Genomic DNA, 25,919 nt, shown 5'->3' with positions numbered 1-25,919 from the left:
ATGATTCCTCTGCTCCGTGGGAGCAGTCACTTCAACCTGACCATTTTGGATACAACAATTAAATGTACAGGCCTGTGAGTGACATGTACAAAGTACAGCTAGTGCCATGGTCCAAGCAAGACAAATTCATAATTTGAAAATTAATTATACAAAAAGTAAAAATCGTAAGTGTGATGTTGGCAGCCCAGGTGCCAGCTCATGCTAAGGCCCCCAGCCTCAGTGAACACTTACAAATGCATAGCTGGAAACCAGTTTTGGTTACCTGTGAGTTAGCATTAACCAAAGAGATATTAGATGTTAAGTTGTTACGAGTCTGTTTAGTGTTTAGGCTTTATGAAATGCTTGTAGAGTGCAGCATGTATTGATCTCACTTGTAGCCTCCATAGCCCAGGTATAACTTTATACTGGGTGTTTCCATTGTAAACCTCTGTAATTGTGTAACTCACCAAACAGAAAAAGAAGCATTAATTAAGGTAAAGTGCTCATCCTGCATACAAGATGGCCCATTGGTGGCAGATGAGGTATTGTGTAGCATCAAAGGACAAAGACCCTGTTGATTGCATTCCTAACTCCCTCTAGGAACCAGAGAGCTACACATGAACTCATCCCATCACTTTGGACTCTGGGATGGAAGAGATAAAAATCCCTGACAAGGAGGAACTGGATCTCTCTTTTTGGCTGTTTGGGCTCTCACAGGGATGGAGCTATGAAACAAAAGCAGAGATCCTTAGGGTATCAAGTGGAGTGCCCCAAAGGTAGGTCCTGGGGCCGGTTTTGTGCAATATCTTCATAAATGATCTGGAGGATGGTGTGGATCGCACTCTCAGCAAATTTGCGGATGATACTAAACTAGGAGGAGTGGTAGATACGCTGGAGGGCAGGGATAGGATACAGAGGGACCTAGACAAATTGGAGGATTGGGCCAAAAGAAATCTGATGAGGTTCAACAAGGATAGCAGGGATAGGATACAGAGGGACCTAGACAAATTGGAGGATTGGGCCAAAAGAAAATCTGATGAGGTTCAACAAGGATAAGTGCAGAGTCCTGCACTTAGGACGGAAGAACCCAATGCACCGCTACAGACTAGGGACCGAATGGCTAGGCAGCAGTTCTGCGGAAAAGGACCTAGGGGTGACAATGGACGAGAAGCTGGATATGAGTCAACAGTGTGCCCCTGTTGCCAAGAAGGCTTTCATAAATATAAAGGGAAGGGTAAACCCCTTTGAAATCCCTCCTGGCCAGGGGAAAGCTCCTCTCACCTGTAAAGGGTTAAGAAGCTAAAGGTAACCTCACTGGCACCTGACCAAAATGACCAATGAGGAGACAAGATACTTTCAAAAGCTGGGAGGAGGGAGAGAAACAAAGGGTCTGTGTGTCTGTCTGTAGTCTGTTTTTGTCGGGGATAGACCAGGAATGGAGTCTTAGAACTTTTAGTAAGTAATCTAGCTAGGTACATGTTAGATTATGATTTCTTTAAATGGCTGAGAAAAGAACTGTGCTGAATAGAATAACTATTTCTGTCTGTGTATCTTTTTTGTAACTTAAGGTTTTGCCTAGAGGGGTTCTCTATGTTTTTGAATCTAATTACCCTGTAAGGTATCTACCATCCTGATTTTACAGGGGGGATTTCTTTATTTCTATTTACTACTATTTTTATTAAAAGTCTTCTTGTAAGAAAACTGAATGCTTTTTCATTGTTCTCAGATCCAAGGGTTTGGGTCTGTGGTCACCTATGCAAATTGGTGAGGCTTTTTATCCAACATTTCCCAGAAAAGGGGGGGGGTGCAAGTGTTGGGAGGATTGTTCATTGTTCTTAAGATCCAAGGGTCTGGGTCTGTAGTCACCTAGGCAAATTGGTGAGGCTTTTTACCAAACCTTGTCCAGGAAGTGGGGTGCAAGGTTTTGGGAAGTATTTTGGGGGGAAAGACGTTTCCAAACAGCTCTTCCCCAGTAACCAGTATTAGTTTGGTGGTGGTAGCGGCCAATCCAAGGACAAAGGGTGGAATATTTTGTACTTGGGGAAGTTTTGACCTAAGCTGGTAAAGATAAGCTTAGGAGGTTTTTCATGCAGGTCCCCACATCTGTACCCTAGAGTTCAGAGTCGGGGAGGAACCTTGACAAAGGCCAATGGCATTTTGGGATGTATAAGTAGGGGCATAGCCAGCAGATAGAGGGACGTGATCGTTCCCCTCTATTCGACATTGGTGAGGCCTCATCTGGAGTACTGTGTCCAGTTTTGGGCCCCACACTACAAGAAGGATGTGGAGAAATTGGAGAGAGTCCAGCGAAGGGCAACAAAAATGATTAGGGGTCTGGAACACCTGACTTATGAGGAGAGGCTGAGGGAACTGGGATTGTTTAGTCTACAGAAGAGAAGAATGAGGGGGGATTTGATAGCTGCTTTCAACTATCTGAGAGGTGGTTCCAAAGAGGATGGTTCTAGACTAGTCTCAGTGGTAGAAGAGGACAGGACAAGGAGTAATGGTCTCAAGTTGCAGTGGGGGAGGTTTAGGTTGGATATTAGGAAAAACTTTTTCACTAGGAGGGTGGTGAAACACTGGAATGCGTTACCTAGGGAGGTGGTAGAATCTCCTTCCTTAGAGGTTTTTAAGGTCAGGCTTGACAGAGCTCTGGCTGGGTTGATTTAGTTGGGGATTGGTCCTGCTTTGAGCAGGGGGTTGGTCTAGATGACCTCCTGAGGTCCCTTCCAACCCTGATATTCTATGATTCTATGTTCAATGCTGACAGATTGCTACAATTCTGTCACCTTTTGGAACCATAGCCTGTAACTCACTTGTGTATATACATTTGCCTGCTTTAACCTGTAAATAACTGTAAATTTTTTTTTCTAGTTAATAAGTCCTTAGTTTACTCTAGGATTGGCAACAAGCATTGTCTTTGTTTGAGATCTGAGGTACAAATTAACCTGGGGTAAATGACTGGAAGCAAACTGAATCTTTTGTGTATGGCACCCAACTATCACTAAGTCCAGCTTGCCTGGATGACCAGTTAGTGTGGAGTGCCCAAGGGGACTCCATCTGGGAACAATGTATACCTTCAAACCAGCGTCACTGCTATGGGTACCCGCATGGCCCCACAGTATGCCAACATTTTTATGGCTGACTTAGAACAACGCTTCCTCAGCTCTCGTCCCCTAATGCCCCTACTCTACTTGCGCTACACTGATGACATCTTCATCATCTGGACCCATGGAAAAGAAGCCCTTGAGAAATTCCACCATGATTTCAATCATTTCCATCCCACCATCAACCTCAGCCTGGACCAGTCCACACAAGAGATCCACTTCCTGGACAGTACGGTGCTAATAAGCGATAGTCACATAACCACCACCCTATACCAGAAACCTACTGACCGCTATTCCTACCTACATGCCTCCGGCTTTCATCCAGACCACACCACACGATTCAGTGTCTACAGCCAAGCTCTACGATACAACTGCATTTGCTCCAACCCCTCAGACAGAGACAAACACCTACAAGATCTCTATCAAGCATTCTTACAACTACAATACCCACCTGCTGAAGTGAAGAAACAGATTGGCAGAGCCAGAAAAGTACCCAGAAGTTACCACTACAGGACAGGCCCAATAAAGAAAATAACAGAACACCACTAGCCATCACCTTCAGCCTGCAACTAAAACCTCTCCAATGCATCATCAGGGATCTACAACCTATCCTGAAGGACGACCCATCACTCTCACAGATCTTGGGAGACAGGCCAGTCCTTGCTTACAGACAACCCCCCAACCTGAAGCAAATACTCACCAGCAACCACACACCACACAACAGAACCACTAACCCAGGAACCTATCCTTGCAACAAAGCCCATTGCCAACTGTGCCCACATATCTATTCAGGGGACACCATCATAGGGCCTAATCACATCAGCCACACTATCAGAGGCTCGTTCACCTGCACATCTACCAATGTGATATATGCCATCATGTGCCAGCAATGCCCCTCTGCTATGTACATTGGCCAAACTGGACAGTCTCTACGTAAAAGAATAAATGGACACAAATCAGATGTCAAGAATGATAACATTCAAAAACCAGGCGGAGAACACTTCAATCTCTTTGGTCACTCGATTACAGACCTAAAAGTGGCAATTCTTCAACAAAAAAACTTCAAAAACAGGCTCCAACGAGAGACTGCTGAAGTGGAATTAATTTGCAAACTGGATACAATTAACTTAGGCTTAAAGACTGGGAGTGGATGGGTCATTACACAAAGTAAAACTATTTCCTCATGTTTATTCCCCCCCCCCAGGCTCTCCTGCTGGTAATAGCTCACCTTACCTGATCACTCTCGTTACAGTGTGTAGGGTAACACCCATTGTTTCATGTTCTCTGTGTATATAAATCTCCCCACTGTATTTGCCACTGAATGCATCCGATGAAGTGAGCTGTAGCTCACGAAAGCTTATGCTCAAATAAATTGGTTAGTCTCTAAGGTGCCACAAGTACTCCTTTTCTTTTTGCGAATACAGACTAACACAGCTGCTTCTCTGAAACCATGAAGAGATTGTTATAGTGCTTCAGGAATTCACATTTGTTACTGGGTTGGTGAAATCGCATTGTAGAACATACCATCAGTTTGGGATGTGTGCCCTGCTTTTTGACAATCTGTCCTGAAGTTGACAGTCACAGTTGTGAACCACTTCAGACAGCATATACAATAAGTACAGATAACAATATGTTCTTTGCAAGCATCAGGCCAAGGCTTCCCAATACAGGGTGTGACCCAATGCCTACTGATGTTAGTGAAAAAGACTCCCCTAGACTTCAACAGGTATTGGATCAGGCCCACCGTGAGCTTCATTCAGAGGTGTCAAAAATAAAGGCCAATCCCTCTTTTGGGTCCAGCTGGTGTAAACTGATGTAGCTCAGTTGACTTCAGTGGAGCTAGACTGATTTACACCTGCGAAGAATCTGAGGTAAAATCCGAGCCCCATGTAAGTTACTGGGAATTTTGCCATTGACTTCAGCGTGGCCAGGATTTCATACCTGGTCTTTTGTCTCTGCCCCAGTTCCCACTAGCGTATACATTTTGTCATATACCTCACATCCCTACACCCCACATATCAAATTGACCCCCTTAAGCAACCCGCAAATGAACACTTCACTGGGCAGCAGAATAACCTCAGCTCTCTGCCATAAGGCCAACAATGAATCCTTGTTGAGCTTCATAAAATGACTGATTTCTGCCTGATTCTTCTCCTGCTTGCCCAACGGTGTGCTGGGGTATGACAGACAAAAATCTGTCTTCTTAAGCAAATTCCCCACTTTTAATTTGTAATATAATTTCCAAAATTTCATTGCTCCCCAGTGACTTTTTCTCCCAGAAGCACATCTGGAGCAGGGAGACAGTGTTGTGCAGGAAGCAACTGTATGTGTTAAACGACGTCCTTCTGTGCCTTTTTCTACCCTATGTAATCTGACCATTTCCACCGTAATGGCCAGCTAAATGTCATAACTTCTGGCCAGTATCACCACTTGCCTATATGTCTAATCCTGTATTCTGTCAGATGTAAGGATTTAGCTGAGATGACTGCAATAATCCTAAAGGAATACGTGCCATATTCTACTAGGTCAAAAAATTCAAAACCCCAAATATGCGTATTAGAAACATCACTTCATTACCTGTACAATTTGGAATCCAGATAAAGGTGTTCCTCAGCCCCCAAACAAGTGTACTTGCAGATGTATTCTGAGAAAACTGGGTGCCTCCAACATGGAATAAAACAAGGTCCAACAGTTTATGAGAACAGGAGTACTTGCGGCACCTTAGAGACTAACAAATTTATTTGAGCATAAGCTTTCATGAGCTACAGCTAAAGCTCATGCTCAGATAAATTTGTTAGTCTCTAAGGTGCCACAAGTACTCCTTTTCTTTTTGCAGACACAGACTAACACGGCTGCTACTCTGAAACCAGTTTATAAGAGTGGCCCATACCTCTGACTGCTTGAAAGCGCTAGACCCATTTCCCTGAATGAAGAATGAAATAAAATAAAATGTGATTTAAATAATTTGGGCACCCTCTAAAGTGCATCCAGAAGCCACCAGCCTCTCTGTATTTCTCAGCAAAGATTTAAAAAGAGAGGTACGGAATAGTCGCCACACTGAAGCAGGTACTTAACTTTATAAACGTGCTTAAGTGCTTTGCTGAATTAGGGCCAGAGTGCTGTACTGAAGTTTCGTATTACCAAGACTTTGTTGATTTTATAGTCTAGACTATACTATAACATGGAGATTTACAAAGTATTTTCATAAATTATTTAACTACACTTGCTAAATATGGACCCAATCCTGTACAGTATTGAGCAAATTGTAGAGGTGCTGAGTGCCCTCAGCTCCCACGGGGAGCTGCTTGGCAACTTGCAGACTCAGGATGCAAATGAATAAGTTAATTTTGTCTTATAGGTTCCTTGGAGTGTTGTTTGTTTGTTTTTGTTTGAATATTGTGCTGTTTTCAGTCTTGCCTGAACCACAAGTGTTCAAAAACCATGAATCAGGCCATAAAATAAAAAGGGATTAGCTTAATAATCATGATATCTTTAAAAAACAATACATTTGGGGTTCTTTTTAGTTGTCTTCTGGTTTTGAGTCTTTAGAGTTCACCTGGGTCATGTTTTTTCAAACTCACTCTCTGCAACCATGAGTGCTGGAAACCTAGGTTGTTTTTGTTTTTAATGGAAGCAGAGATTCTCATGTAATCACATCTCCCAGAGTTGTGACTTTCAGAAAAAGCACCAACTATCATTAGATTAATAAAATCACAAGAGTTGGCAACACTGTTTGCTAACTCACTAATTTGCAAACATAATAATTGATATTGGTGTTCCCAGTCACTGGTGTTTAATTAGTAAGGTTCTATTGCATAAAAGAAAAGAACAGTTAATAATTTATGTTCCATTATGGGATTGAAACTACCAGGCACTAGAAAGCCTTCTGTACAAGTTATAGATAAAAATCTTTTGTCATCAGACTGTGAAACCTGTTACCATTGGCCTTAAGAAAAGTGAGGGTTTCCTTCACTTTGTGAAACAATACCTCAGGACTAGAAATTACTCTGTTTTGACAGATGAGAATGTTGTTCTTCCCACTCTGCTTCAGTTCTGTATGCCCCTGGGGCAGTTCCACAAACCCACTTTTTCTTCCAATTAAATATAAATATCTTGTTAAATTTGCTCTTCCACTTTCTGATGGATTGAAAATAATCAGGGCTGGGTTTTGAACCAAATTCTACATAGGACTGTAGACCTGTGACCAAGCATCTGACAGCTGTGCACAGTGTTGGGAAGAGACAAGGTCACACGGATATGAGAGAGGGAGTGGATTTGGGGGGGGAGGGGAATGAGAGACTGAGAAGACGGGGTGACTAGTGTCCAAGGAGGCCATTTCACTGAATATAAGCAGTGTTTTTCCAGGGGTGAATCCTTCTGAAGATGTAACAGTTTGGGTTGCCATGTTTTTCCCTCTCATTTTTTCAAATGGCAGGATTCAGTTGATGCCTTAAGACACTAAAACACGCTCTAAAACTTCTGGACCAGGTTTGCACTCTGTGTTCTGTGGAAAGAGTGAACAATTAGAAAAATTTCTAAGTTGATTTAATGCAGTAGCTGACTGCTGGATGGTGTAGATTAACCTACAATACCACATTTTGTATGTCTGGATGTTCCACTGATTTCAATGAGACTTCAGTGGAAGGAAATAGTATAAAAGGAGAGATTTTGAAAGAGGTGAGAACCAGTGGGAGTGGGGGGCCCCCACTGTTCTTTGAAAATCTCCCCCAAAGTTGATAACCTCACTTAAAATATATTTAAAGTACACAGATAAAACAGCTTCCATTTAAATAGCCTCTTTTAACAATGTTAAACAAGTAAAAAATACCAGACATCTTCACATTTTAAATCATGAGGTAATTGAGCCCTTCTCATTTTATTACTTCATTCATCTGTAATTTGTCTTGGAAATTACACACTGCTCTGGCTTGACAGAAGAAATTTAGCTTGTTCATAAAAGAATTGAAGACATATTTCTGTAGCTTTTACTATACAATACAGTTTGATGACAGACATTCCCGTATTGTCATATATCAGCATACAAGAATTTTGGGCCTTGTTTCTGAGCATAAGTAATAGTATTAAGGCTTGTCAAACTGGTAGGAATCTATTCACCAGTTTTTCCATAATGTTCCAATGTCTGGTGTTTTAAATAAGTCACTGTCAGTATCAGTGCTGAAAGCTTTAGTGTATATTTCATGCAGAAGTGTTTTACTTCAGAGTCAACTGAGGAATGAATGATTTTGTATTTAGTTCATCTAATTCCCTCTGCTGGGCTCAGTGAATTTGCAACTTGCTGTTCCTTAGCAGGATCTGCCAAAGTCCATCACTCAATTTTCATGTAGGTTTCAGTTGAGGTCCATGACCTTTTGTTATACGTTTGATGTGATTTATAATTCCATATAATTCCAGAAGCTGGGAATAAACGACAGGGGATGGATCACTTGATGATTACCTGTTCTGTTCATTCCCCCCGGGGCACCTGGCACTGGCCACTGTCAGAAGACAGGATACTGGGCTGACCCAGTAGGGCCATTCTTATGTTATGTAATTACCTCATTATTAGTAACTCCTTATAACTGCTGTATTATATTATTATGGTTCATGTTTCCTGTATGTTCTTTTACAGCTGAACTTCCACCCTTCATCATAAAGGAGGAAATTTTAAGAACATTTAGGGTATGTCCTCTTTATTAATTCTATTGGGAGTTACCAATGTAAATCCCCAAAATATTACCACCTTCTTGGTGTTATGTTTTTACAAATGCACAGTGCAACCACATTCTATCATTCTAACTTTTATATTATATTGAGAGAATGACAGTAGAAAAGACCAAAAGTGATGTTTTCATGAGACTATAGTGCCTAGTTCTCTTCTGTAACAACAGTCTGCACTGAAGTGAACACAAAATGTCTGCTAGTTTCTGTAGGAGACAAAAACAAAGTCATAACAGTTACATAGAATTTGGGCTTGTTTACAGTTATAGCACTGCACAGCTACCCCAGTACAACTGCCCCACTGTAGTGTGCTTGTGAAGATGCTACCTATGCTGATGGGAGAAGCTCTCCTGTTGGTGTAGACACTCCACCTCCCCAAGAGATGGTAGCTATACTGACGGGAGGGCTTCTCCTGTCGACATAACGCTGTCTACGCTGGGAGTTAGGCCGGTATAACTACATTGCTACATTGAATTTTCCACACTCCTGAGCAATGTATTTATACTGACATAAGTTGGTAGTCTAGACCAAACCTATATACTTCATTGTTGCTGTGTGAAGTCAGTGGAAGCTTTGAGTGAGCAAAGAATGAAGGATCGGGCTTTTGATTTAGAATGCAGTACTTAATTACATAGATATTTCCCATATTCTAAAAAATCTACTCTTTCAGAAATGAAGGGCTGCATTTAATACAGGCGAGGCTGTTGGGTGTGTGGTGTTGCTGTTGTTGAGTTGTGGGTTTGTTTGCTGTTGTTCTCACAACATATGTCTGAGAGATTCTGGGCCTGAACGTGTAAGCCTTCTATGTGTAGTATTCCCATTGAGCTATTGGCTGGAGTTCTGCCCAAGAAGGGTGTTCAGGGCTGAGCCCTTTAACTAAAAAAATACTTCAACTCTTTAAGAATATGCAACTCTCACTTTTAAAAAAAAATGCAGTCTCGGCTGTTTGCACTGTAGTGTTAGGAGTGTTTGGAATACAGGAGAAGGCTGATGTCTTGATGTGTGAGTATCCGGCAGTAGTGCTTCAGGTAGAAGTTCAGAAAAATGCACAAGGAGAACACAAAGTGAAACTACTTAATTTTTTTTAAACATCAGGGTCACAGATTTTAAAAAGGGGACAGGAATGATATTAGAATTAAAATGACCAGAATATATGTACTGCAGCTGTATTTTAATTTGTACATTGTACACATGCACATCTAAATTTGTTTTTATATTGCGACAGGCAGTTACACAATAACTCTTCTGTTATATTTCCAAACTAGTTAATTACAGTTATCCCACTTAAGATGTCAAAATGTGAGCGTTGTGTGGATTGCTCTTTGTTTCTTTTATAAGTAATTATTATTATAATTTTTTCCTCAATCACACAGGAAGTATGTGTGAATGAAGGAACTGTCATTCTGGATCTGACCCTTTACTCCAGTATCTTGCCTCTCACAGTGGCCAGTATCAGCTGAAGGTCTATGAATCAAACCTACTGATTTTCGTTTGTGAAATCCTCATGAACTAAAACTGGCAGATTTCACAGAGCCTTAGAGAAATGCTTATCCTCTTTTGCAGACTCAAGAGCGTGGGATGGTTTAGAGAAGTACCTCATTGTTTGGGTCCTTAGCCAAATGGACCCAAACCATTCATGATTTGCTTATTGATACTTCTCATTTTGTATGATTGTCCATGATATCTAGTTGGAAGAAAGAATAACTACTAAAGTCTGCCCACACACTAACTGCTAAGACTACTCGGACTGACTGCTAATGCTCATTACTCACTTACATGACAGCGCTGCCCTATGCATTGCAGTGAAAGAAAACCTTCCACATTATTTGTTTCTTGTTATGCAGGAACAAAAAATAAAATGACTGGGGGCCTGTAAATAAAATAATTATAAAAATTTAAATAATATTCCACGCTTTTTCTCTTCCTCCATAACCTCATACATTCCTTTCAAACATGAAATAACTTTTGAAAGAGGGATGGCTGTGGTGAAAATCAATACTTTTCCTCTAGCTGGGCCTACTTCAGAGAAAAGTCAGATCCTGCCCAGGCTCTGTGCTTGAATCTAAAAAGTCTAGGTTTCATTCCCTGTGGTAGCTATCATCACTATACAGCTACTTCATACCGTATATATTGACTTTGCTAAACTGTGGTTGTTCTCTGGTGCATGGATCAGTATTCTGGACTGAGCATCCAAGTGTGGAAACAGGAAAAGTCTGACATGTTATTAGATGCATCCTTACTCATGCTCTTTGTACAATTTCCTGCGTATCCCTGGATAGAAAATCAATGGTTACGTATGAAGTATCAGTAGTTACCTATTGGAAAATAGAGAGATGCTTCCCCCACTCTTGAAAGATGCTGGGATTTCTTATGTTCTCAGCAATGGTGATAAAAATGTAGTTGTAATATAGTAAGTCTTAGGGCTGCTATGCCAACCTGATAGTGGGAAGCACCAAGTTTGTAGTGAAGGGCTAAACACATTAAGAAAATCCTCTGCCATAACTCTAGCATACAATTTTGCCTTTGAGCAGAGCAGAACCTACTGGTATTACAGGGCAAGTCATAAAAAGAATGAAGTGTTTCAACTGAAGCAGACAAACAAGTACCTATAAGAAACAAAATAGGAAAGAGGAAAGAATTAAGGACAGAAAAGGAGCTTTAATACCAAAGCCATTGATAAGTCTCTTGGACCCTACCCTATACCAAATGCTTGGGGCCACTCCAGACTAAGACCTTATAGTACATTTAATTGTTATTAATTATTGTGGTAGAAGCTTGACGTCCTGATCAGAATTAGAGCCCCATTGTGCCGGGCACTATCTAAACACAGAATAAAGACGTGGTTCCTGCTCCAAAGAGCTTGCACTCTAAATATCAGTCAGACAAAAAAAGCAGCTCGCAACCAATTATAGTTGGTTATTTTTCCTATAGTTCTTTAGAAACCAGTCTATATTCTTATCCTCTAGAGATTATCACATATCAGCAATGAGCTCATATGTTTTTAAAGGGGCTAGCAGTTGCCGCTCTGAAAAGAGCAAGAGCCACTCTTCACTGCTTTTCAAATGTGGAAAACAAAGCAGAATAGACGCACACGTTGGCCTGCACTGTTTTTGGTTGAGGAACCATATCTTACTAAAAATGATAGGCCTGATTCTGCCCTTGGTTATGCCCCTGCGCCAACCCACTGATAACATTTAGATTGCAGATTAATATAAAGTGACACACAGATTAAGCATTTTCACAGCTCAGAGAGCGGCGAGCTCACCAAAGAACACCTAGATAGTCTAAGTTTAACTAGTAATATCTTGCAGCTGCTAAATGTGCTTACAACATAGAGTATATATATTACCTATCATGCAGGTGGCAGTCATATCCTATCACTATTGTAAAACAGTTTATTAGGCATACACAGTGTGACAAGGAAATGGAAGACAGCCAGGAATCTGATCTTACCTGGTGCTTTGTGCTGCTGCTTCACGGTCTCTTAACATGCTCTGAAGTCCTTTGCTTTGTATTTGCTTCAGGCCTACAGCGTCAAAGTGTATCAGTTCTTCTACAAAGCCACACAGCATCAGTATGACATGTGAAACTAGCCAGTTCTACAGCACTTTACCCTTCAAATGCTTTCATGATATTGAGCCTTACAAGAAAAATATCAACCAGGCCTGATCCTTAAGCCTTTCACAACTGAACCAACCCATGTCTGTCCCAGATATGTAATAGCAAACGTAGGGTTGGGTGAACCAATTTGGAAAAATTCCTGACCCAGCATGTGTCCGTTCTAAAAACCTTCTGAACCCTTTTTAAAAGCTTCGGTTCAGGGAGGGCTTTTTATTTCCCTTTGTTGCCCCTTGGCTACTTCCTGGTTGTCATCCCACCTCCTGGTGGTGTAGTTAAACCACCATTCAAAATCCTAGCCAAGCCCATTAGTTTGGGCAGTCCCTATCATGCGGTCACTAACCCCTACTAGGGCTCTAATCCACTGAGGGATTTAAGTATGTATCTTACATGAGGCATGTGAGTCATCCCACAAAAGTCAATGGGATAACTCATAGGCTTAAAGTTAGGCAAGTGCTTTAGTACCTTTCTGAACTTGGGTCCAGGCTTCTGTGCACTAGGAACCTGCATTACAGGGGACGGATTAAAACAAAAGGAGGCCAGAGCTGTTTGAAAGTGTAGCTCCCTCCTCAACATATTTGCTTAGTTTTGCCATCTCACTTTCTGTTCTCTTCCTCTCTCTTCTTCTCCAGCAACATTCCATCACCTTACAACTCCATCTTGCCTTGTCCCCACTTTGGTTCTCCACCTCTTTACCTTCCCTTTCACTGAGTTTTTGCTCAGACTCCACGCGGCATGAGGGATTTACTTGGTAGCTACAACTCTACTTAGTAGAGTATGTTGAGTAGGGTTTTTTTGTATAATGTAACATTCCAGCTAGTACATATGCATTCCACTGTCTGCCCAGAAGGAAACAGACTTGCCTGTTTGTAACTGTCTTGTCCCCTGCGGCTGGTACAATATAAGACTTGCCACTATTAATTGCTGACACAAGTGCCTTTTTTGACTTAAGTGGTAGCAGCCTGTGTTTTGAAGATGTCAGTCATGAGTTACATAGTCTTTTCCAGGCAGTACACATATGTTTTAGCTCAGGACTGCAGTGTCTGTGTCTGAAGCCCTGGACCGTTACACCAAGAGAGAGACCACCAGCTTATTTGACATAGGCCACCAAACAGCCATTAACTGGTAATGGCTCTCAGTCACTACTGACCTGGGTCAAATTCGTACTCATGACAGAAGTAAAGGGCTCCATATCTCACTACTAATACTCTGAGTCACCGAGTCCTACAGTTTTGTGCTCTCATAATGAAACAAATATTCATGTGGTTTAAATAAAATGTTGCAAGTCGTTAGTAAATAATAGGGAACTAAACCTGTTGGCATTTTAGCAAAATATATGACTTAGCAATCTCATGTTGAAAGCTGGTTAGTGCATACACAATTTTTTCAGTCAAAATTTCATAATGAGTTTTTAGCACATAGACTTTGTTCTCACACAGGGCAACTGAATAATCTATGGATATAAGTCTCTAAGTATTGGTATGCTAAAGAAGCAGTTACAGTCCGTTGCGTAAATAATAGGAATTTTAAGAAGTCCCTAAATACTTATTTATCTGATAGACCTTAACTTTTCTGGAGTCATTATGGTCTGTTGAATTCATACTAAGCCTCATAAAAGTCTCCGAAGTACATTTTAACACATGAATAGGCATTTGAAGGAGTTCCTAAATTCACATGCTATGAGCTGAAAAGCTTTCAAAAAATTAAATTACTTAAAATCCCAAATCATTAATAACATTTATTTGTAAACATAAAAATGGAAAATAATTATGTTTTAAAACCAAATAATTTCCTCCTTTCTGGTACCTGAGTCTTAACTGTGCCTTCCGTTCTGTGTCTGAAACATTGGGGTGCAAATAACTATTGCACACTTTAAGCCATTTAGACATGGAAGGCTCAATCCTGCAAGTGCTGAGCAGTCTGGCCCCAATCCAGCAAAGCACTTAAGCACATGCTTGACTTCAGAGGGACTGCTCATTAAAGATAACCATGTGTTTAAGCTCTTCCATGGATCTGGGCCACAGCGTTCAGCATCTTGCAGGATGAAGGCCCCAAGAGTCTGATTTGTGGGTGCATTTAGGTCCTCTGAGGTCTAAATTTTTCCAGCAGATAACTGTGGGTGCAAACTAGACAATGCATTCACAATCATGTGTGCCCACCAACTGCAAGTGCAAAAAGGGAGGGCAAGTTTAGCAAATCTGTCTCTCATTGTTTTTCCTGGCACAACTGATGGCAACAAAGTCCTAAACCAGATCATTTTCCTGTATTCCTGTCACTGCTATATAGCACCATAATGCAGTCTTAATACAAACAAGAAACCCATCCAAGTCAGGGGAATTTATAATCCTGTAAATTGCTGTGTGTCCTCAACCACTGCTGAAACATGGAACCATAAACTCAGACCTAGGCAGGTAAGTGAAGGGGAAACTAATTTTCAGTATTTTGTTTTAGACTAGAAATATGTTTGTAATGTTGAGTTTGCAGATAGCACATATTCTGTGACTGATTTGGGCCCTTATGGGTGTTTTATTTATTTATAGGAACTTTTCAGTCCGCCTTTCACATGAAAACGTTCCCCTAAATACTGTGGTCTAGATTCATTGTACTGCCTGGGGCAAGTGGGGATGGCCTAATGGCACTAAGGGTCACTGCAATTATATATCTGCAGCTGGCCTGTGCCAGCTGACCCAGGCTTGTGGACTCGGGCTAAGGAGCTGTTTAATTGCAGTGTAGACGTTCATGCTCATCTGCAGCCCAAGCTCTGCGACCCTCCCACCTCTCAGGGCCCTAGAGCAGGGGTGGGCAAACTTTTTGGCCCGAGGGTCACATCTGGGTGGGGAAATTGCATGCAGGGCCATGAATGTAGGGCTGAGGCAGGGGGTTGGGGGGTGGGAAGGAGTGCGGGGTATGGGAGGGGGTGCAGTGTACAAGAAGGGGCTCATGGCAAGGGGTTGGGGGGCAGGTGGCATGCAGGGGGAAGGAGGGGGCTCAGGGCAGGGGGTTGGGGTGCAGGAGGGGGTGTGGAGTGCAGCAGGGGGCTCAGGGCAGGGAATTGGGGTGCAGGGTGCAGGAGCGGTTCGGGGTGTGGGCTCCGGCCTGGCACTGCTTACCTTGAGCAGCTCCGGGGTGGCAGCAGCACGCAGCAGGGCTAAGGCAGGCTCCCTACCTGTCCTGGCCCCGCGCCACTCCCGGAAGCAGCCAGCATCACGTCCCTGCGGCCCCTGGGGGTGGGGGGAGAGGGAGCAGAGGGCTCTGTGGTACAGCCCTCACCTGTAGGTACCTCCCCTGAAGCTCCCATTGGCTGCAGTTCCCCATTCCTGGCCAATGGGAGCTGCGGGGGGTGGTGCCTGCAGGCAAGGGCAGCGTGTGGAGCCCTCTGTATCTCCCCTCTCCCCCAGGGGCCGCAGGGACGTGGTGCTGGCCACTTCTGGGAGTGGTACAGGGCCAGGGTAGGCACAGAGCCTGCCTTAGCCCCGCTGCGCCACAGGGCTGGCAATCCTGCAGGCCAGATCCAAAGCCCTGATGGGCCAAATTCGGCCCGCGGGCCATAGTTTGTCCACCCCGTCTTAGAGCCTGGGTGCCAGCCTGAGTCTGAAGGCCTACACCACAATTAAGCAACCTCTTAGCTGAGCTCTGTGAGCTCATATCAGCTGGTACAAGCCAGCTGCAGGTTTTTAATTGCAGTGGAGATATACCCAGAGGTCGCGTTGCAGCTCCACCGTCCCAGCACAAGATAGCAGCACAGGCACCCCCAAGTGCTCAAAATACACGAGTCAGGCTCCCCAAAGTCCCAAGGTTGTTTTAAAAAATCATGGATTTTTCTTTTAATTATAATTTTGGTTCTTTTTATTTGCCTTCTGGTTTCTGGGCCTTGATGGTACACTTGGGTCACATTTTCAAGTTTTTCTCTGCAATCATGAAGGTTAGAAACTTTTTATTTGGAAATGAAAGCTTAAATTCTCACCTACTCACAGGATTTCAGAAGCTGGGGCTTTGGAAAAACACCAAATATAATGAGACTTGCTATGAAACCATGAGAGTTGGAAATAACGTGATGGAGCAGCCTCAGGGCTGTTTAGTCTTGTAGCACCAGCCTATGGCCCCAAGGGGCCCTTCTGCCTGGCAGCTGGGAATCAGGTAGGCCACGGAGTTCCTTGGCCACACACTCTTTTGCCCAGCCACACCTCTTACACTGCAGCTAGAAGGTAGGGGATACAGAAGTCATTTCCTCAGCCCTGCACCACTTGGAGATGCTCCTACATCCAATGAATCCCTAGGTAGCCCATTAAACTGGCTTTCAGTCTGCTCTTTGCTGTGGAAGCAGACTTAATGAGCTTTCAATACAGGACCAAATTCATCTCCACATTCTCAGTAGCAATAATGAGCAAAACTTCTTGAATCTTAAAAATAAAAGCACGCGCTCCAAATGTCACTCAAAGCCCCACAGAAACTAATGTAAGTGCAGTGTCGCTCCCATTGCCGCTCAGCTCCAACAAAGCTTTTCTTTTCTAAGTCGTCAGCAGGACTGGCATGCCAGCTCTAAATGTCTCTTTCTGCAACATAGCACTCCAGATGCAGCACTTGTAGCACTGATCCCAGGATTTGGTTACTCTAAGGGTTTGAAGTGTAATACAAACAAACCCTGCTGTTGATACAGAAAGAGATTTCTAGGTTGGTGGCCTCCTATTTACGGTAAAGCAAACCAGATCCTGACACACACTGGTAACCATTTTGCATTTAAATCCAGCACATTATTCCTACCAAAGTGTGGGAGTTTTGGATCATCTTGAGAGTTTTGATTTGGTATATTCAATAGAGAGGACCATGCTATGAAGTCTGGATCTATATCTACCTTGTTAGAGAGTTCTTCGCAACTGTATAATCTAAGCAGAAGAAATGGATGCTCCTTGCTTGCCCCAGAGGCATTTTGCAATTCCAGTGTGTGCACCCTCATTTCTTCTATTTTCCTAGAGATTATCTCCAGTTTTTTCAATCAATGACTGATAGTCAAAGTATCCTAAGATAACATCAAGGCCTGAAATTCTTTTTCAGCAAGAGAAAAAAGCAGACACACTCATTGAACAATGAACTGCAAAAGGCTAAAGACCCACAGGCAAAGGAATGAATATGTGTACAGTCATTATACAAATTAAACAAACAAGCCAGTATGGACACCTAACTGGAACGTGGCTGATACTGTAATACAGATTACACTGATTTTTATAAATTTCAGTATGATAGCATGAGACTTTAATAACTCTGTTCATAACCAATCTAATTAATTACTAGTTTGAATCTTTTAAGCTAATAGCATTCTACCATTTCTGTTATAAACTGAAGCTCTTTTGTGATACTATGACAGACACGGTACAACCATGCAACAGCCAAAAAATATCAAATATTATATATTAATGAATTTAAAAGACAAATGTAGCAATTTGGGATTTATTGATGAATTCTTCCCTTCACTCAGTTTTTTAGGTGATATGAATAGTCATTTCATTAATTTTACTATCTCTAGTAAACACTGAAACAAAATTTGACTAGAGAAAATCTGAGCTATATTCAAAATAGTCGTGCATCAAAGCCACTGGACTCTAAGTAAACAGGCTATCGTTATATATTCTGAGAGTGATTGTGTTGGAGGTGTCAAGCAAACAACTCTGTTACCAGACAGATCCCATGGACATGACCATAGAACCAGCCTGTTTGGACTAAAAACCCAATAAATAAAGGAACTAGGATCAGGAAGAGAAATACCTCAGTATTGACCTCAGCCCCATTGAAGTAAATGAAGCTGCTTGCATTTTTAGCTGCTCATCAACGTAAGTGGTTCACAATCTAGATTTAAGTAATCTGCATCTTCTCAAGCTTTTTGGGATAAGGCTTTTCTTCAGTTATGGCTGTTCTTTTGATCCAAGAGATATTTAAGTAATAAAGGTTTTAAAAAAATTTTTTTTAATTAAAGGCTGTAAAGAGCCATTAAGATTATAGGCACAGTAGAATTCTCACCAGAAATCAGGTAACTTTACAGTATGGCTTCACTACAGCTAGTAAAAATTATGTACAATTAGCTCCAAACTTAATTTGTATTGAAGGAGATAAAAACATTGTTTACTTAGCCCTCTCGGTAGAAAAAATCCACAAGGGCATTGTAGTTCAGTGGGAAATGCTGTACTGTATATTGACTTTCAGACCCAAAAAATAAACTAAAGTAATAAGGACGAAGTGATGTAACTCACATATTGACTGGTAACTCCTATATTGGTGAAATAGTGCATCAAATACGAGTTACATAAGGAAATTCACAGCTGGACTCTTTCTTTGAATTGATTTACATAGCTGAATTAATTCAAGCTTGGAGTGTTACATTAGTGTATTGATACTGAAGAGAAGTTTAATGGGTACTTTCAAACTGTGGTTCAAAGAATGTATAGGATGCCAAAATAATGGCTGAAGATGAACCAAATTCATCCTTGGTTTAACTCCACTGATTGCGACAGATTTACAGCAGAGATTTATTTAACCCATTTTGTCCACATAGGTTTACTACTTTCCTGTTCACATAAGACTTCTGGATTTATAATAAATTAAGCTATTTGCTTTTTCTACTTGAAGGGTATACATCTATTAATTTGATCATAAACGGACAATGCTTCACACAACTGGTCCTGGTTCAACAATGAGTTAAGTGGAACAACTAACTCCAGTTATGGCAAATTTGGAATAATTCTGCTTCGTTTAGACACCAGGGGTGAAATCTTGGCACTACTGAAGAAAATTCTCATATAAATCCAGGATTTCACCCCAGATGCCAACATCAGCCTAGAAAAACAAAGGGTGCATAAGGCCAGTATTCTGCTTCTGCACCCAGAGTTTGTGCCATGATGCAAAACAGTGAAAGAGGTGTGGTGTGGGAGTGTGGTCATGAGTGGGTTTTCTTGTGCCCAATCCTGAAGCAGCATTATGTGCAGCATTTAGGAAACTATCCGATCCCTCAGAGTCTGTTTATTGGGTATCAGTGCACTATGAAAACATTGCTGCATTTTTCACTTGTTCACCTAGTCAAAGTGGAAATTTACATACTGACTTGGAGCCCTCAGGTTTGGACACAAAGAAGCTTTGCTAATAACATTAAAGTAAGCTTCTTGTGACCATTTCCATGATAAATGTCTCCTGTTCTATTGTGTATGTTGGGAAGGGATGGTGAAGAGGAGACCATGCTGTGATTGTTGTGATGCCTAAAGCCTCTGTTATTGTTTTGTTTTTTAAAAGAAGACAACCAGACCACAAAGTATACTCATCCTCTTTGATTTCTAGGGAAAGAAATGTATCCGTCTTTCAAAGTCGAGCTATACTGATTTACTAGTCAAGGATGGTGAGAGTGGAGATCGCTAAGAAGAGTTTCTTTACTGCAGCCTGTTTACAGTATAATATAGAAAGACAATATGCTATGATGCCGGTTACCGTGATAAATTCTGTCTTAGCTGCACCCTTGTCCACCCCATTAAAAACAGGGTGGTTGCATGTATCCAAGGGCAGAATTTGGCCCCAAAGTGTTTTGCACGTTCCCACTAGTCTTCACTGTTACTGAATACCATGTACACTGGTGATACAAGTTAACTGCTAAATTATATAGGTACCTGAGGTCACTGTTCATAACCTACCAGAGTAAGTTAATTGATTAACACTGGTGACACGGCATGATATTTGTGATATCCTATAGAAACCATGCAAGTCAAGTCTTGTCTAGCAATGTGCAACATGAGTTATACAGCATTTAGTTTATTTTAATAAACAAAACTAACCAACCTGCAGTGGTCATGGTCATGCAGAGAGAATTCCATTTAATATTCTCAACTGTTACAATATTCTGTACTTGGCATGTTATGCTTTGCGTATTCTCATCTTGACCTCAAGTGGCTCGTTTTCACAGCCTGCTGAACAATGCCGAAGAAAAATGTGCTACTTAAGATCACAAGTGTGAATGTACATTTTCAGTTCTCATCTTTTATTTCCATAATTATACAAAACTTTTATATCATATTTTCCCTTATGATAGGAAAAATGTAGAGTAGATTGTCTGATGTGCCCATTGCTCATTGGGGGCACACAGGGTGGGGCATGTTGGGAGCTACAAAGCAGCTGATACTGCTCTCACACAGGTTTTACTCTGGTGTAACTCCACTGACTTCAGCAGAGTTACTCCTGATTTACAGTGGGGTGGGTGAGATCAGAATTGAGCCCCATATCTTTCCAACACAGGCATGTGATGCAAAAGCCTTTCTTTGTGTTTATAGCAGTAAGAATAATCTAGGAAAGTAATCGACTTGAAAAATAGCTTTTGTAATGTATGCTTCACAATGTAGCAGACCCAACAGAACATTTGAGTAGACACCAGGGGCGCTTGACTTATGAAACCTTTTTTAAAATGTTATTGTTGTGTTCTCTCTGAAGCCAGGGAAATTTGTGACCATGCAAATAGTATAGTATGTGATAAGACAGAATACAAGCCTTGATCCTGATCCCTCAATCCTTATTCATGTGCATATTCTCATTGACCTCAGTGAGACTACTTACATGAGTAAGGAGTATTTGCATAAGGGTTACAGCATTGAGCCGTTAACCAGGAACAAGAGAAGAGCCTCAGTTCTCAGCTGTGCCCAGTAAGTACTGGGGTCAGCTGAGGGGGGAACCGAACCCAAGGACTCCCAGGGGCCATTTCATCCCTTGGCATAAATCAAAGCACCCTCAGGACTGCTCTAAATTATGTCTATCTGGCTATGGGCCCCAAGTTGCTGGTGCACCAGCTGGGGATCCCCAGAACACAGTGTGATCTATCCATACCCACTCATTGTACTGGCATACTCCTCTACTGGGGCAGTGAAAGGATTGTGTAGGAGGGTACCATAGTTTTTATTCAAGAGGAATCCCCAGGTGGGAAGATCTGCCAGGTTTATGGCCTCTTTAAGCCACCAGAGTGGCACATGAGCCAGAGCAGGTCTCAGGATTGAGTCCAAGAACAATCTATCTACCCATGTACCTGTGTATTTATACTGTGCTCATCACCATGATATCTTGTTCTAATGTGTTTCATGCTTATTTATTTTATTATGACATCAGCATTTCTTGGGGAACTTTCAGTGAATTTACAATTAACCAGTGTGCATTAAAGCTTGAATTCACATATTGTAGGCATATGCCAGTAGTAATGAGGGGGCGCTCTTCAGTTCCTACCCATCAGTGTGAAACGAAGATCACTACCCCAGCTGGTATCTTGCTGTAGCCACCCATACAGCAAATTCTGCTTCTTTTTCTTCCGCAGTATATTAAATTATGTCTAGTGTATCTCCCTGGAACAGATCAAAACTGGTAAAAGAAATACCTTGTAACATTTTCTTTAATGAAAAACTGTGCTCTAAATAGTCTCTACACAGAGACTTTGCCTCTGTATTGAATTCAAGAAAGAGACATCACACCGAAGCTTAAACACTGGAACCTGTCACTTAGGAACGGATTCTGCAATGTGTAGAATGACTCCCATTAGGGTTGGAGGATGTGCTTAGCACATTGGCAGGATTGGCCCCTTCCTAACATATTGTTTACTTGGGGCAGAAGATACATTATGTAATGTTCAACTAAGGAACGAAAAAAAGAAAAAAGATTAAATCTACATGCCCTACATTATCCTGTTTGGCAGTGAATATGACATCATAATGAGGAGTGTAGTGGCATATTGTTTATTGTTTTGTTTTTTAAAAGAAGAGAACCAGATCACAAAGTATACTCATCCTCTTTGATTTCTAGGGAAAGAAATTTATCTGTCTTTCAAAGTCGAGCTATACTGATTTACTAGTCAAGGATGGTGAGGATGGAGATCGCTAAGAAGAGTTTCTTTACTGCAGCCTGTTTACAGTATAATATAGAAAGACAATATGCTATGATGCCAGTTATCGTGACAAATTCTGTCTTAGCTGCACCCTTGTCCACCCCATTAAAAACTGGGTGGTTCCTAACCCTGACCAGTCCTTATTTGTGTAATAAGGGGCTGCTATGCTGGGGTTTATTGCTTAAATAAAGCCTACAACTATCTTGTATTTTGTACTTGTTTTCATAAAGAGTCCATTAGAAACAACCATCCTTGGGTTGCTTCTTTTCCATATAGTGTAGATTAGTTTTATGAAAACTACAATCATTTTTGCAATAGCACGAAAATAGATGATTTATGTCAATCTATACATTCCCAGCAGCAAGACACTTTGTCACAGAGCCATTAAAGCATTTGCATTCCCAGGGACAAATTCCTGTTCCCTAACAGATTTATCATTTGTTTAAGACTTCTGAAATCATGCAAAATTTATAAAATGGTTGTTAGGTCTTTCTCCAAATGACACTTAAAACCAACATGCAGCATTGCAAAAATGTCCCAGTTCACTTTTAGAATCAGATCTAGGGTTAATCTCAAGATTTTACCAATTGTATGTCTTAAATCCACTCATTCCATCTGACCTGCAAGTACACATCTGCTGCATGTTAGCCTGAGCCTGCCATCTGACAGTGGCACTCATTTGAATCCTCATCATTTTGATTAAAGACTTGGTTTTGTTAGGATGTCATACACAGTATATCAAAGGAGATCAGTAACCAGTCTGAAAGTCAGATGACAAAGAAAACAATCAGCACATGCACAGTTAAGCATAGTTTCATGAAGAGAAGGCTTAATGTAATGAGTCATCATTTGGAAAAAGTGTCCGTAAGTGGTCTCAGCACTCCAACTGCACGGTGGGCACTTTAGATTTTGGAAATAATTATAGCGTATAGAGATATAAGAGATGTGTTGTCTTAGGCTCTGCCCCAGTTTAAGTACAAATTGGTCATCTCAGATAATCAAATAGTATAAACATCCAGTCTGAATGCTCAGGACAGGCAGGACATAGTATATTTCAAAACATTTGGCAATAATTTATCTAAAAAGTATTGTGATTTGTCCAGCTGTTCATGGATCTAGATTAGGAAACTCGTTTTCCTTTAATCAATGGATAATGAGGAGCATTTGTTTCTGACTTGTAAGATTATCTGAAGTACTAACTCTCCCTTCCTTTAGTAAAAATATGCATCCCCACCCCTCAAACACATACATTGAAAAAAACAACAGCAAATTCCTTGTTGGCTTCTACTCTTCTGATTCATTTCTCTTTTCAGCATCTTAACCCATTAAGTTTTCTATTTTGTGTATATTAGTTCTAATTTGTGTGCATATGTGTGTATGGAAGGAGCATTAATCACAGCAATGGCAGGAAAATGAAAGAGAACTTCTAAGCCTGTTGAAACAGCAATGCCGTTCCAGTAAATTCAAGGTCTGCCAGGATTAACATTTGGCTGATCTGAGCCACCTGTTCCGCAAGTGAACACACAGAGATGGAGTACTATTCCTGAGGAAGAGAACATGGATTAGCCTGGGGAAAGGAGATAGCCAGACCTCTGTGTAGAAGTAAAAATGGTCTGGGTTATAGGTCTGCTGCAGATCACATCAAAATAAACTGCAGTGTCCATTTTTCACTGTTGCTATTCAGATGGTTACATCTCAACCTGTCTTTGTGGCATGATTATTTAGGAGGTAATAACCATTTGTATAGGATCTTCATGTATCTTCTGAGGAAACACTCTGGTTGATGCTTGAGATTTTCAGGGCTGATTAGGAAATTTAGTTAATTTAAAAATTAGTGTGTGACTAAATTCCCTGCACCGCTTCTAAAATTGCAACCAGTGCTCAAATGGTCCCTTACTCCTTTGAACAGTACTGTTTTCAGGCTGATCCTGCAAACTCTTAGCTATGTGAGTAATCCTTAATCATCTAAGTAGTCCTGTTGCAGGATCCTATTCTTCCACGGTATATAAATGGCCACGTCTCTCTTAAAACTTAGGGAGATCTGTAAAGAGTTGCAGGGAAGCAAAAAATGGTGGACTACCTATGATCAAAAACATGTTCATTACAGAACATCTCTGAAGAAAGAAAACAGTAGAACTGCAGGGTAAATTATGATTGCGCCAGGACAGTTACCTGCACCACTATGTTAAACTCATTTGGAAGGATAAAGAAAAGTTTCTTATACACTTACAAAGATATTACATTAACATTGCTATTTAATAGGAAATTATAATCTTGTACATTTGGCTGATGTATTTCCCAGGTTTTCTTTTAAAATAATTTGTGTTGTTTTATTATAGTTTGAGGATATCCTGTGTTGTATCTTCGACACTGGTATTTGCACAGAAATTTCCATGGTATTTTAGTATTTATGCATGATTTTCAGCAGAAAGGTATCATCTGGCCCTGTAAGTCCAGTGCCAACTATTATGGAGCAAGGATAACAAGTGGTATTTTCAAAAGTGATTATGTTACTTAGAAGCACAAGTTCTCATTGATTTTCAATGAAACTCGTGCTTCTAAGTCACTTAGGTGCTTTTGAGAATTTCACCTAGCAACTTTTAAACAAACTCAGGTTTTCTTCATCAAATCATCTTGATGATTTCACATATCACTCTGATTATGCTGTGAATTCAGCCAATTACCTCCTCATTAGTCATGGAACTAACGTAATCACTGTTGAAAATACCACTTGTTATCCTTGCTCTGTAATAGTTGGAAACATTTATCTTTCACCATGGACTTTAAGAAACTGAATCACTACATGTATTCATTCTCTTTTTGGTTCTCTTTGTAGGGATGCTTTTCTCTTTCTAGCTGTTAGATTCTAACTTGTTTACCACATTTCAAAAGTCCTGCAAGGTGGGACAGTCCCATAACCAAGGCTTCAGCCTGAGCCCAAACATTTACATTGTAATTAAAGAGCCCCACAGCCCAAGCCCCATGAACCCAAGTCAGCTAGCATGGCCCAGTTGCGGGTTTTTAACTGCAGTGTAGACATATCTTAAGAGGCTTTCTTCCTTCAAATTGAAATGCGCCTCCTGTTGGTTGGTTAGGAAATTAGCTCTTTCAGCGGCGTGCCTTTGCTAGTGGTGTCTCGTCCTCCATTACTTTCTTGGTCTCCACCGTCCTCACAGTCGGACCCACGTCACTCCCAGACTGCAGCGTCCCCTTCTGGACACAGCCCTCTCCCCCGTTCCGAGGGACCAGCAGCTTCTGGTTCTATGACTCGCCTCAGTGGTTCACTGCAGTCCTCAGTCTAGCCCCTTCCTCCCAGGGCAAACTGCAGTCTGGCTTAGCCACTCTCATCACTGGCTCCTCTCTGCCCTGCAGCTTTCTTATAGGGCCCAGCTCCTCCCTGCCCTGCAGCTTTCTTATAGGGCCCAGCCTGGTCCTGATAGGCTGCTTTCAAGCCTCCACTTAATTGGCTCCCTCTTTTCCCCCCACTTGTCCATGGTGTAAGATAAGTGTTTACAGGTTTATTAGTATCCTAGGTTAAATAAGTTTCACTACATCAATGGGTAAAATGTGTAAATAAAAGCTGGTTTTCAGAAAGGGCATGGATGCAC

The sequence above is a fragment of the Lepidochelys kempii genome, chromosome 10 (genome assembly GCF_965140265.1).
Source record: "Lepidochelys kempii isolate rLepKem1 chromosome 10, rLepKem1.hap2, whole genome shotgun sequence".
NCBI lineage: Eukaryota > Metazoa > Chordata > Testudines > Cheloniidae > Lepidochelys > Lepidochelys kempii.
Note: the sequence above shows the minus strand (reverse complement) of the source record.